General features: G+C 40.5%; 1 long non-coding RNA gene across 1 annotated transcript in view; it reads right to left on the bottom strand.

Annotated features, from left to right (window-relative positions):
- Positions 1 to 1,372: 1,372 nt before the first annotated feature.
- LOC109321280 overlaps positions 1,373 to 12,802 on the bottom strand; it is a 23,191-nt gene continuing 11,761 nt past the window's right edge. Inside the window, exon 5 of the long non-coding RNA XR_002104026.1 lies at positions 1,373 to 1,383. This is a non-coding gene — a long non-coding RNA (uncharacterized LOC109321280). The remainder of the gene's footprint in view (positions 1,384 to 12,802) is intronic.

The following is a 12,802-nucleotide window of genomic DNA, read 5'->3' on the forward strand; positions in this document are numbered from 1 at the left end:
TCAGAAGCTCATTTAGTCCAACCTCCTGCTCAAAGCAGGACCATTCCCAGCTAGATCTTACCAGACAAGGTTTTGTTTACTTGGGTGTTAAAAACCTCCAAGGATGGAGAGTTCACAACCTCTCTGGGTAGTCTGTTTCAGTACTTTAGTACCCTCCTTGTGAGAGAAGTTTTCCTAACATCTAACCTGAACTTCCCTTGCTACAACTTGTCCTGTCATCTGCCACCACTGAGAACAGTTGAGCTCCATGCTCTTTGGAACCACCTTCAGGTAGGTGAAGGCTGCTATTAACCCCCACCCCACCACCACCACTCAGTCTTTTCTTTTCCAGACTACATAAGCCCTGTCCCCTTAGCCTCTCTTCATAAGTCATGTGCCCCAGCCTCCTCCTCATTTTTGCCCTCTGATGGATTGTCTTCAATTTGTCTACATCTTTTTTGTAGTGGGGGCCCCAAAACTGGACACAGTCCTCAATATGTGGCCTCAATGCCAAATAGAAGGGAATAATTACTTCTCTTGATCTGTTCATAATGCTCCTACTAGTGCAGCCCACTATGCTGTTAGCCTTCTTGGTAACAATGGCACACTGTTAGCTCATGTTGAATTTATTGTACACTGTATACTCCATGCCCTTTTCTGCAGAGTTGCTGCTTAGCCAGTTGGTCTTCAGCCTGTACCAGTGTATGAGATTGTTCCATCCAAAGTGCAGGACTGTGCACTTGTTCTTGTTGAATCTCATGAGATTTCTTTTGGTCCAGTCCTCCAATTTGTTGAGTTCTCTCAAAATCTAGCCCTGCCCTCCAGCATATCTACTACTCCCCACAGCATGGTGTCATTTGTCAACTTGCTGAGGGTGCACTACATCCCATCTTCCAGGTCATTGATTAATCAATCTAAGTTATGTTGTTTTCTGTAAGGGGTGCAGTAGTGCACAGAACACACATTGGGCTGCTGGTGTGGGGGGGAGTGGAGAGAGAGCAAATCTTAGATCAGGTTCTCCCATTTTTAAATCAATATGTGCACAAAACTTCTGTTCTGTTACGGGTATAGACCAGTTTTGTGTGCCGAAATTCTCTTCTGTTATAGGTAGAGACCAGTTTCCATTCACTTATATGAGTAAGATTGTAATGTCTGTAACTGGCTTAGGAGCATATTTCTCGTAGAACAGCTGCTCCTTCTCTGACCTCAGTATCCTTGTGCTCAAGGAAATATACCTAACAGTTTTAAAAGACAAATTTAGGAACCATAATTCATGAGCTGGCTGGACACTAAGAACCAAGAGCTAAGCATTGATACTGATTTTATGGTACAGTATATTTTACTCAATTCCTGAATTCTTTCCACAAAAGCAAGGTCAGAATGACCCTCCTCCTTTTGATAGGCCTTGATCTCTCAGTAATCAGATTCCTTTTTTTGGCAAATTGTGTATCTGCTACTCCTGAGATTTTTCTGTCACCCCCTCTCTATTCTTCTTTACTATGCTATGCCTAGTTCCTTTGATCAGAGACCTGAGGAAGACTGTCTGCATCTGAAACCTTGTCTAACTTAAGCCAGCTAAATAGTTGGTCCAATAGAAGATGCCACTGTTAGAGATCTTTGCCCCACTTTACATACCCATAATCAATATAAAACCCCTTTTTCTGCTTACAAAATGGGGATGACACTACCTCTGTGGTCAGTGATCCAAACCATCAAAGTTTCCTCAAATACCTGTGCCAAAAGTGGTTAATATTTAACTGTTCTTTTCAACTTACTGGTAAACTGCTATTTCTGATATATTAAAAACAACAACTTACATACACTGAACTTTCTCCGTTCCCCATAATGCTTTGTCCTCGGTATTACTCAATTTAGATTTTTAACTCTTGCATATTTTTAATGCAATAATGCTATAATGCAAACAGTACTGGATTCCAGGTCTTTTGTGATTCTTTACCCTATTGTAGGCACTGATGCTACTCAAATAGGCTGTTTACTGAGGTGAGACTTCCCCTGTTAGGTATTAACTGTGCATCAGATAGAGGGCCTTCAAGTTTAAATACAGAAAATAAGGCACTGAATCTTCTGCCAAACTGTTAATATAGAAAGATATCTTCTATATATGGTAAGGGCTATTCAGCAGTCTTTAAAACAAGATTAATTTTGACTTTGAAATCATTGCAACACACTTTTTTAACACCACATACAATAGATGCAGCCTACTCAATGCCATCTCTTATCACTAACAATTTGGTACAATTCGAGAAGTACTGAACAATGTAAAATTGTGATAACACACAAGTGGCATCTGCTGGTGGTCAACATAATTGAAAAGTCAGGACTTTCTATGCATTAGACTTTAGAAGCTTAGCTGTGAGCCCCCAACTTTGAGAATTTTGCCTTTTATTATATACATAAAATGTTTATGAAAGCTTTGATTCTGGAACAGAGCTCATCGTTCACCTCAAAAAATTATTCTGAAACATATGTTCCCAAAAATCTAACAATGTTGGAACACTCAACAGTGGATTTATTTACTACTTACACTCAGTTGTAACTAGTAGGCACCTCCTTGAAAAAAAAAAGCAGCTATTACAAGATTAACATTTCTAGGCCAGCACCTGTAAAGGGTGATGGTGTTTGGCAAACAATCACTTCTAGGGTGTGGATACATGGACTCCTGGAGGCTTGTCGAAAGGGGAATGTTTTAAAAGGGAAGCAGCTGGTATGTTGTTATGTATCAGCTGCTGAGATGTATTCAAATGCAGCAAAACCTGCTTCAACTTTAACACTCCTCCATCCAGGGTTAAAATCAGAACATTTGAATGGTTTCAGCTCATTCACACGTAACAATCAGAAGTACCAGCTGCATCCTTTGTAAAATGTTCTCCTTTTGAAAGTGTTTGCATTTCTACACCCCTAGAAACTGTCTTTTCTTAGCTTTCAACCAGGCTATCTACTTGTATATTTTTTTTTCAACTGCCATTAAAGAATGAAATACAAATGAGATGTTTTTAATTTCCTTCAGATAGTAACAGTGATGTTGCATGTTACATATGTATGCAGCAGCACAAGCCAATCTTTATGAAAGTGCAAGGCATAAAGTAGTCACCCCATCTCAAGTACAAAAGTCTTTGGCTTTTCTACGTGCTACTTATTATGCAATTTTCCACTGCCATTTGCTACTTTTCTGGAGCAGCTCATTCCAGTCATATGGGATTCAGCCCTATAAAGTTTGACAGCAAACAGATACAATAATATTATTGTTGTTCAACATCTGTAGGAAAAAGGGACATTCTTCACAATAAACAGCATAAAAGAGTTATAAAAGCCAGTGCATGTTTCACATGGACAGAGTAAAAATCAGTGGAAGTTAGGTGCCTAAAATCCTAATTGATACCAGAGTAACTACTAGTATTATGGTAGGGCAATCCCCCCATCTCCCTCCCTCTTCCATCTGTACTTTTTTGCAAGGCTCTAGTTCCAGATGCACCAGAAGCACAAGTTCACTACTGCTGAGGGGAAATATCACCTCATTTTTTCCTGCAAGTGCCGATGTCAAGTAGGCAAAAAATCTTCTGTTTTTGATGGCAAAGCTGCTGCCACCTTTACCAGACTCCCAAGAATGCCCCCACTAACTGACACACTCACCTGTGCCACCGCTATTTGTTGCTAGTGATGGAGCTGAAAAGTTCAGAGAGAACAGGGGATGGGAGGGTGAGGCACCCCCTCTCTATTCTGGTGCCACCCTCGCCTTCGGTAGTGACTGGGACTTGTGCCCACTCACCCGCCCATCCTTATGCTACTGATTGGAACCATCCCATATATTTTCAGAAGTAAACTGTAGCCTTAACCCCTCTCTCTCTCCTCATAATGCTTTGTCCTCAGTTATACTCAAATTAAGTCTTCTAATTCTTTTGAATATTTTTTCTGTAATAATGCTATCATGGAAAGTTTTGGGTTCTCGATATTACATGATGCCAGATATTCTGTAATACCTAACAGAGCCGAGACCTCTGTTAGGTATTAACTGTACATCAAATAGAGGGTCTTCATGTTTAACTACATACAGATAGACAAACTAAGCCACAGGATCTTCTGCCAAGCTGTTGCTAATGTCTTCTATATATGGCAAGGGCTATTCAGCAATCTTTAAAACAAGATTAACTGTGACTTCAAAATCATTGCAACACACTTCTTTTTTTTTAACAGCACATGCAATAGATGCCACCTACTCAATGCTATTTACTATTACTAATAATTTTGTATGATTAGAGAAGTACTGGGCAACCTAAAATTGCAATAAAGCATAAGTGGCATCTACTGGTGGTCAATATAATTGAGAAGTTAGATTTCTAGGCTAGGGACAGAAATTACACATAAACTAGTATAAGTTATCAGAAATTGGTTCAAATCTATAACACAACAGAAGTTCAGCGCATATAAACTGCTTTCAAAATGGCTGAAACTGGTTAAGATAAATCTAAATGGATATAGTATCAGACTTAACTGATTTAGGTTAATTTGTTTATTGAACTTCTGTTCCAGAACCCTGCAGGATTCAAGTTAACTCACAGTCCCCCAGCATCCCAGGATGCTTTGAACCTCCCCCACAAACCTCCCCCCATCCACTTGCAGGATGAGCAGGTTAGCTTTGGCCCAAGCTGTCTACTCCAGCCAATCATGGAGGTTTGCTCTAGCACCCCTCGGCTTCTGGCGTGGGCTACTGCAGGCACGTGGCTGCATTTCCAAAATCAAATGTGAACATCTGTTCACTTGCTTATCAGTTCAATCCACACAGTTTAGACTAACCTGTGAAGATTGAATCAATTCAGCCTTGGGCTTTTTGACTGTCTGTACTTAGCCCTATATATTAGGGTTAAGAAGATTAGCTGTGAGCACCCGACTTTGAGAATTTTGCCCTTTATTATATAAAGAAAAGCAACCTTCACTTCAATGAAAACATATTCACCAAATCCTAGCAAAAATAATTAATTCAACCCTTGTAGAAGCTGTATAAGAAATTACTTAGGTATACTAGAAGGAAAGACAACTACCATCATGACAACAACACATAAAGGTCTCCATACTAAACCTGGCATTGATTTTGGAGGAAGCTGCTGGGTGTACATATTTTTTTAAATCAGGTCACTTATTTAGCTGTTGAATATGGTTTTAGGGGACATTTTTAGACACTCTCATATTAAGACTGTAAAATCACAATCTACTTCTAGATCTTCTGCTAGGACAGTATAACAGGGTACTACCCCTTAACATAGAGCTTATGACCTAAATAATTCAGTATGACAAACAGAAAATATAAATGAATGTTTTTCATTAAACAACATATCACAAAAAATGTGGTCATTATAAATGATCATTTAAAGTAGTTGTGCAAATTACTACAAAATGCTGTGAAAAGCAGGACAGCAGCTGAAATCTTCCAGTACAAATGTATTTATCTAAAGCTATTGAACCTGGTAGCATCAAAAGAAAATGTCACGGATTCACAAAAGTAAAGGACAGACAATTCTAAGGATTATTGGATCATGTCCTATTTATAGAGATCTAACCTTTTTAGCCCAAAAGAAAAGCAAATAGACAGGCAGCATAGTGGCATAGATACATGCCCCAAATTGCAGTAATTTTGTGCTGTTATTGTATTTTCCTAATCACAGAGAATCAGCAAAACACTTTATGTGAGTCATCAGTAGTATGAGCAACATCTCCTTGTCAGGATAAATGAAAAAGCTATGGTTAAACTCTAAAGGAAGCAAAAATCGGGAAAAACATTATTATAAAAAACCTCAAATTTGTATTTTATCTCCAGTGTATGGATAGCCTTTGTTCTAATACCTGTTTAAATAAAAGCTATGCCACAAAACATTAAGTACTGTATGAAGACTAAAAGAAATAAAGGAAACCAATTACCTCTGACTCTGCAATAACTATAAAAATCTTCAAAATTCTGCCATAACTCCTATTGCATATAGCAAAACTTAAGCAAAATGCAACTGAGATGTAAATTCTTAAAGGTCTTATATTCTAATTAATATTAATCATGCATATATAGTCAAGTGTGGGTAAGCTTATGCAGAAGGAAAAGAAACCATGAAAGTATAAGTAATCCCTTGGTTACTTGTGCTGGCTACCTATATCACAGATTTTTATGGGTGAAGGAGAACAAGCTCTAGTTATACACTTTCCCCATACTGATGAATAAAAATACCTAGTAAGGGTGACCTAAAGTAATGGGTTTATTTCAATGGCACCCCAGAAAAAAAAATCTTTATCCAAGAATAATCTTTTTAAATATTGGGAAGGTATACTTTATTCCTCCTACAAAAAATACTTGAATTTTTGGTTTAAGTGCAAACTGAAACTTAGTAACACATTTTACCTCATGGTTATAACATTCTTAATTTAACAAACCGATTATTAAAGTTCTTTACAATAATACTGTAAGTGTTCACAGATAAAAAAAAAATAGGTTATCTGAATAATACTTGCTATTTAAATACTAATCATCTCTGTTTTTACTATAAGTCATAATAAACCTTCATACTTTCTAAGAGGTGGTGGGGGAAGAGTTTAACTGATATAACTTCTTATAAAGTTGTTTTACTAGCATATATTTTTCCTCTTGCCTACAGCCTTAGCATTCAGTCTCTATGTTGGTAGCATTCCCAAAGTTTATGAAGGAGGAATCCCTTGCCTAAACCGTAATCAGGATCCAGAGATACTGTTCAACCTCTCCACTGGTTACAGTTCCATCTTAACAATCATATAATAAATAATCTCTACAGGAATATCATAAGTATTGGGACCAATCATGTAGTCATAGATATTCAGGTGCTCTTTGTCATGGAAAATTTTGTATGTATGCTGACAATACAGGAACTGAACTAGCTGATATGAGCATGCGCCATAGAAACAGACCCAGTATGTGCCTCCTGGGTGACCTCAGGAGCTGTCAATCAGCCCTGACCTACTTTTCAGCCCTGCGCAGGCTCATTTTGCTACACAGACCTTATTGCAGAGCATGCCCAGTGTACAATTGGAATGAGGTAATTCCTCTAGAAATTTCTCTCAGCCAAGCAGCCTGATTGGCTATAGGGCTGCTATAAATAAGTCTGAGGGCCCCTCCCTGGGGAGAAAGATCCGTTCAACTGAGGACAGAGGCTGGTTCTCAGGGACTGTCCCTCAGTTAGGCTCTGTGGCCTACCGGTCTCCTACACTGCGATCCTTCCGATTTGTTCTGTGTTTATCCTATTGATCTTTTGGCCCTCAATCTAACTGGCACCGGCTGCGACTCTGACTTCGATACTGATTAACGGACTCTCAAACTGAACTTACCTTGATTGCACGGCTCCTGACTCCGGCTTTCATCCTCGACTATCCATCCGTCCCACCGTACCTGGCATTCGACTCCAGCACCGCTCTTCATCGACCTCGACCTCGATCACCCCTTTTGGACTGGTGTCACATCTCACTTCATCGTTCATCACATTACAGTTTTCTTCATTTGTTCGTTTCCCTTTTAATGAGCTGTTGACCAGCCCTGAGACTTAACCAACAGGCAGCCGCCCCTATCCCGGGCTTCAGCACCAGGGGTAGAACGCAAGGGCCTGTTGGGGAACCTCGTGGGCCAACAGACCCCTTTGTTGTTCTGTGTTATACTGTAACCGAAGAAGCTACCTGCACCTATGCCATCAAAGCGTAAGTCAAATAAACTACCTTGTTTGGAACCATACGATTGTGTGCCACTCAGACTCCACCGCCGCTAATCCCACCTGTTCGTGTTCCAATCCGCCACCACCCGGCCGCCCCACCGTGACCAATACCGTGAGCTGGGCTCGCCAGCTCCGGTTTGACACTCTTATGCTCTAAAACCTTATCTTGACTATCAGCTTCTATGGGGCCAACATAGAAACCCTTTCTATGGCACATATACATGCTGTGTACAGACAGAGCTAAACAGCTGCTTGACCAAAGCCCCTAAAAGATGAGTGAGCAGTGTGTTGGCCCTCCCTCCCATGAGCAATTTTCCCTCTTAGCAAGATTGACTAGACCATGACTGAAGACTGTGTGATAATGACTGCATATTTTTCAGCACACTTTATTAGTTTCTATCCTTTGAGATTTAATCTACATTACACAGCACTGTAAGTGTCAGTAGCAAGGGAATTTATTGGTTTTCTTAGAGAGATCCTACCACTGATACCAGAGCAAATTGTGAAGTCTAAACTAAGGTCAGGGCTTCTTGTTTAGAATAATAATGTACACGACTTGGAATGTTGCTGGTTGAAGGAACACTGGTATAAAAACCTAGGAGTTTGATGGGAAGTTTACATAGGACTCTGGCAAAGTTGGGGCCTTGAAATATAATCTCGAAGATGTATATACAAAACCCAATTGTATGTTCTACCTGCAGAATTACAGAGGACTACTATGCATGGATTGCTTACAGAATCCAACTCTAGGCAAGAAAGATAAATGGTATAATATTTTGATCCACATATAGCACAACACTAATACCAAGGAAACATTTATCAAGTCAGCCAAGTACAGGATACTAAATCACTGAATGCCAAGAAGAATAAATCTCTTTACTTTAGTGTATGTAAATGTCAAGAATTTATTAAAAGAATCTCTGCATTTTACGTCACTGAATTAATCAGTGTTTGAAGGGCTAGGTTGCTGTACAACATGAGCAAGGAGGGCTTCATCATCATATAACCAGTTCCATTGACTCTAATGGAACTGCTCATGTGAGCTCACCAAAGGAAACAAAGTTTGCTCTTGTTAGCCTTAGGTATTTACATAACTTTTAAATCAACTTTTATTACAACAGGCAAAAAGGCTTTGTTTTTGGCAATTGAGAACCTAGAGACAACAGGATTCTTACACATACAAGATACTTATTATTTAAACTACCCTGTTTATACAAAAAAGATGCATTATTTATATATTATCAATGTTTTTGACCATTTGTCTGCTTGACCTAAAGTACATTTATCTCTTTGCTGTTTTCCTGAAGAGTGTTTATTGGTTCTGCTTGCTGAAACTATCCCTGTTCTCTACAAATAAGGATTGCACTTGATCCCACTGAAGTATAGTACAGAAATCCCACTGATTTTGAGGGGAGCAAAATCAGAGCCCTTTGAAGGCCATGTGTAAGTGTCAGCTACAGATTTGAACTGAAGTAAGGGAGGAAAAAACATATTCCTTTGCAATTCAAATCTATGCAATGTAACTAACTGCTGCTACTGAATGTACACTTTGCCATTTCTCCCCATTTCATAATTGAATGTTATATATTGCATCTGATTTACCTGCTGAAAAAGGCATCTGATGATTAAGCATAAAAATTCTATGGACTATGGATAAAAAACAACGACATTTGATTTGTGCCCATATTTATACTCACATTTCTATATTTGGTAAGATATGTTGTCTGTATTTCCAAAAGGCACAGGAATGATGAAAAATAGATGAAGCTGTTGTCTTCATCTAGTAATGGCAATAACAATTGTAACAGTATCTTATCTTTTTAGCTGATCTCTGCCAGGGCATCTGCAGACAATCATTGTAGAATGGCTCCAGTCAAGACATTCTGCTAGAAGGAAAGCAGGACTAAAAACTTGTTCCTCCACAATGATCTGCCATGAGTACCATTTATTTTTTTCATATGCTACACCCCATATAATAAGCACCTTGTTTTTAAGAGGCAGCATGAAAAAAATATAGATTGATAGATAGATACACACACACACACGCACACACACACACACACATATAGTATAGATATAGATATAGATATATTCCTTGAAGAAACTGATTAGCAGCAGCTAGACAGCCAAGCCTGCTGCCAGTCCGGCATGCTGGATAGGGCCTGCAGTCTTATCTGGCATGCTAAGGCTGACTAAACTCTTCATCCTGGGTCCAGGTCCACATGTGGGCTCCAAGACAATGTGATACGACCAACTCATTGGCCTGATCCAAGGAGGTGTGCTGGGTCCAGGGTTACATATTGCTCTGACCTGCATGTTGACCCAGTCCAGTGCACAAGGCTATGTCATCTAGCTAAAGGGCTCCCCACAGGTCTGGAAATTTGATGGTGGAGAAGTGGCAGCAGCATTAATTGCCATGGCTCCCAGAGTTATAGCAATTAACCCTGCCATGGCTCCTACCCCACTAAATGTTCAGACTTATGGGAATCTGGTTTTCTCACAGATAAGTCACACCCCAAGTGTCACCAGCTAGTTTTGGTGAAAAAAGGTGTGGGTTATACACAAGGAAATATGGTAAGCCAGGGTCAATGAGGAACTAGCTTAAGGAACTAGGAGCTCAAGTGGTCTTCTCCTCAATCTCCCAATTAGAGGCTGTGGTCGCTGGAGGGAGGAATGCATGAAAGAAGTAAACTGAAGGCTTGAATTAAAAGACAACAAATTAGAAGACAACTGAATTAAAAGACTACAAAAAGTCCTTCTATAGGTACATAGGGAGCAAGAAAAAGAATCAAGCTCCACCGTTGGACCCCTACTTGATATGGAGGGGCAGCCCACAGTTGATCCCTGTGAAAAGGCAGAGCTCCTAAACACTTACTTTGCATCAGTATTCTTGAAATCAGATGGGAACTTGTCACCTGCCCGGATGAGATGCCCAGAGAATATGGGAAAGACAGCAGTCCACATAAAAACAGACCTGAACAGGTGAAAATGCTCTTAGAGCATTTGGATGTTTTCAAGTGTGCTGGGCCAGACAACCTCCATCTGAAAGAATGAACCTTGTCATGAAAGAACTGGCCAACCTCATACCGCTGCTTCTGGCAAGGTTGTTCAAAGAGTTGTGGAACTCAGAAGTAGTCCCAAATGACTGAAAGAGGGTCAGTGTGATGCTCATCTTTAAGAAAGGGAAGAAGGATGACCCTGCCAACTATAGATCAGTCAGTCTGACTTTAGTCCTGGTGAAAAATTTCAAAAAAATTGTCAAAGAGCTCATCAACCACAAGCTCATAACTGGCAGGGTATTAAGAAACAACCAGTATGGCTTTGTCGACAGGAGGTCATGCCTAACAAACCTGGTGTCCTTCTACGACCAGGTAACTAACCTGCTGGATATGGGACATATGAGACATCTACCTAGACTTCATTAAGGCCTTTGATATGGTTTCCCATGAAATTATCTCAACTAAGTTGGAGGGTACAGGCCTAGACCAGTCTACAGTGAGTCTACAGTTGGCAACTGGCTCAGAGGCTGATCCCAGTGAGTTGTAATTGATGGGATGGCCTCATCCTGGAGGGCCATCTTGAGTGGTGTCCCCCAGGGATCAATGCCTGGGCCCGTGCTCTTTAACATTTTTATCAATAACTTAGATGAAGGAATAGAAAGCACAAGGATTAAGTTTGTGGATGACACCAAGCTGTGGGGAAGTGTTGGCTCATTTGAGGACAGGGTAAGGATCCAGAATGATCTTGACAGGCTGGTCCTATGGGCTCAATGCAATAAGATGAGGTTCAATAACGATAAGTGCTGGGTCCTTCATCTGGATAGAAAGAACCCTCATCATGACTATATGATAAGTAGTGGTCCACTGGCTGACACTGCATCTGAAAGGGACCTGGGGGTGACAATCGATCAGAGGATGAATATGAGCCATCAGTGCAATGAAATTGCCAGCAGGGCAAACAGAACTGTGGTGTGCATCAGCCGATGTGTGCCTAATAGATCCAGAGAGGTGCTTCTCCCCCTCTATTTGGCACTGGTGAGACCACTGCTGGAATACTGTGTCCAGTTCTAGGCACCGCACTTCAAGAAGGATGTGGATAAGCTTGAAAGGGTATAGAGAAGGGCCACCCATATGATTAGGGGCCTGGCGGCTAAGTCCTATGAGGAGAGGCTCTGGGAACTGGGTTTGTTCAGCCTTAGTAAGAGAAGACTGAGTGAGAGAAGACTTGATAGCTACCTACAAGTATGTCAGGGGCAAACCCCAAGATCTAGGGGAGCAACTCTTCAGAAAGGCACCCCTTGGGAGTATTAGATCTAATGGGCACAAGTTAGTTGAGGAAGAATTTAGGCTGGACATGAGAAAAAACTTATTTTCCATAAGGTTATCTAGAATCTGGAACACACTCCCAGCAGAGATGGTGCAGTTGCCATCCCTGGAGGTGTTCAAGAAGAGGCTGGATAAGCACCTCATTGAACTTGTTTGAGCTCAACAACCTTCTGCCCATGCCAGGGGACTGGACTTAATGATCTGATAGGTCCCTCCAATCCTATGATTCATCAGGACCACCTAGATTTGAGTGTGGGTTTCTATAGTGAATCAAAGTCTGTCAGAAAGAACAATTTTCAAGGATGTATTTAGTACAAGGGGATATTCATAGAAATTTCCTCCCCCCTACCTCTTACAAGAGATTTTCCATTGAAAGGCTATCACCCTTCCCTATATTAGTGCAAGATCCTGCAAATCCTTATCATTTGAGCAACCTTACATGATGTGGATTGTTAAACTCTGGGGCTAGGGACAGACATGGCACATAAACAGGTCTAAGTGATCAGAAATTGGTTTAAACCTGTAAGAGAATAAGTTCAGTGCACATAAACCAGTTTCAAAATGGCTGAAATTGGTTTGAGATAAACCTGGTTGAATGTGGTATGAGACTTAACTGATTTGGCTCAAACCAGTTTATGCATTGTCTGTCCCAGACCCCTTCCTAGTTTAAGTTTAAGCGCTCGTGGTGCTCTGGTGTGGTGCCAGAGGACTGGAAGAGGGCCAATGTGGTTCCCATTTTCAAAAAAGGGAGGAAAGAGGACCCAG

This window comes from Crocodylus porosus, unplaced genomic scaffold, assembly GCF_001723895.1.
Source record: "Crocodylus porosus isolate Cpor-Errol unplaced genomic scaffold, CroPor_comp1, whole genome shotgun sequence".
Taxonomy (NCBI): Eukaryota; Metazoa; Chordata; order Crocodylia; family Crocodylidae; genus Crocodylus; species Crocodylus porosus.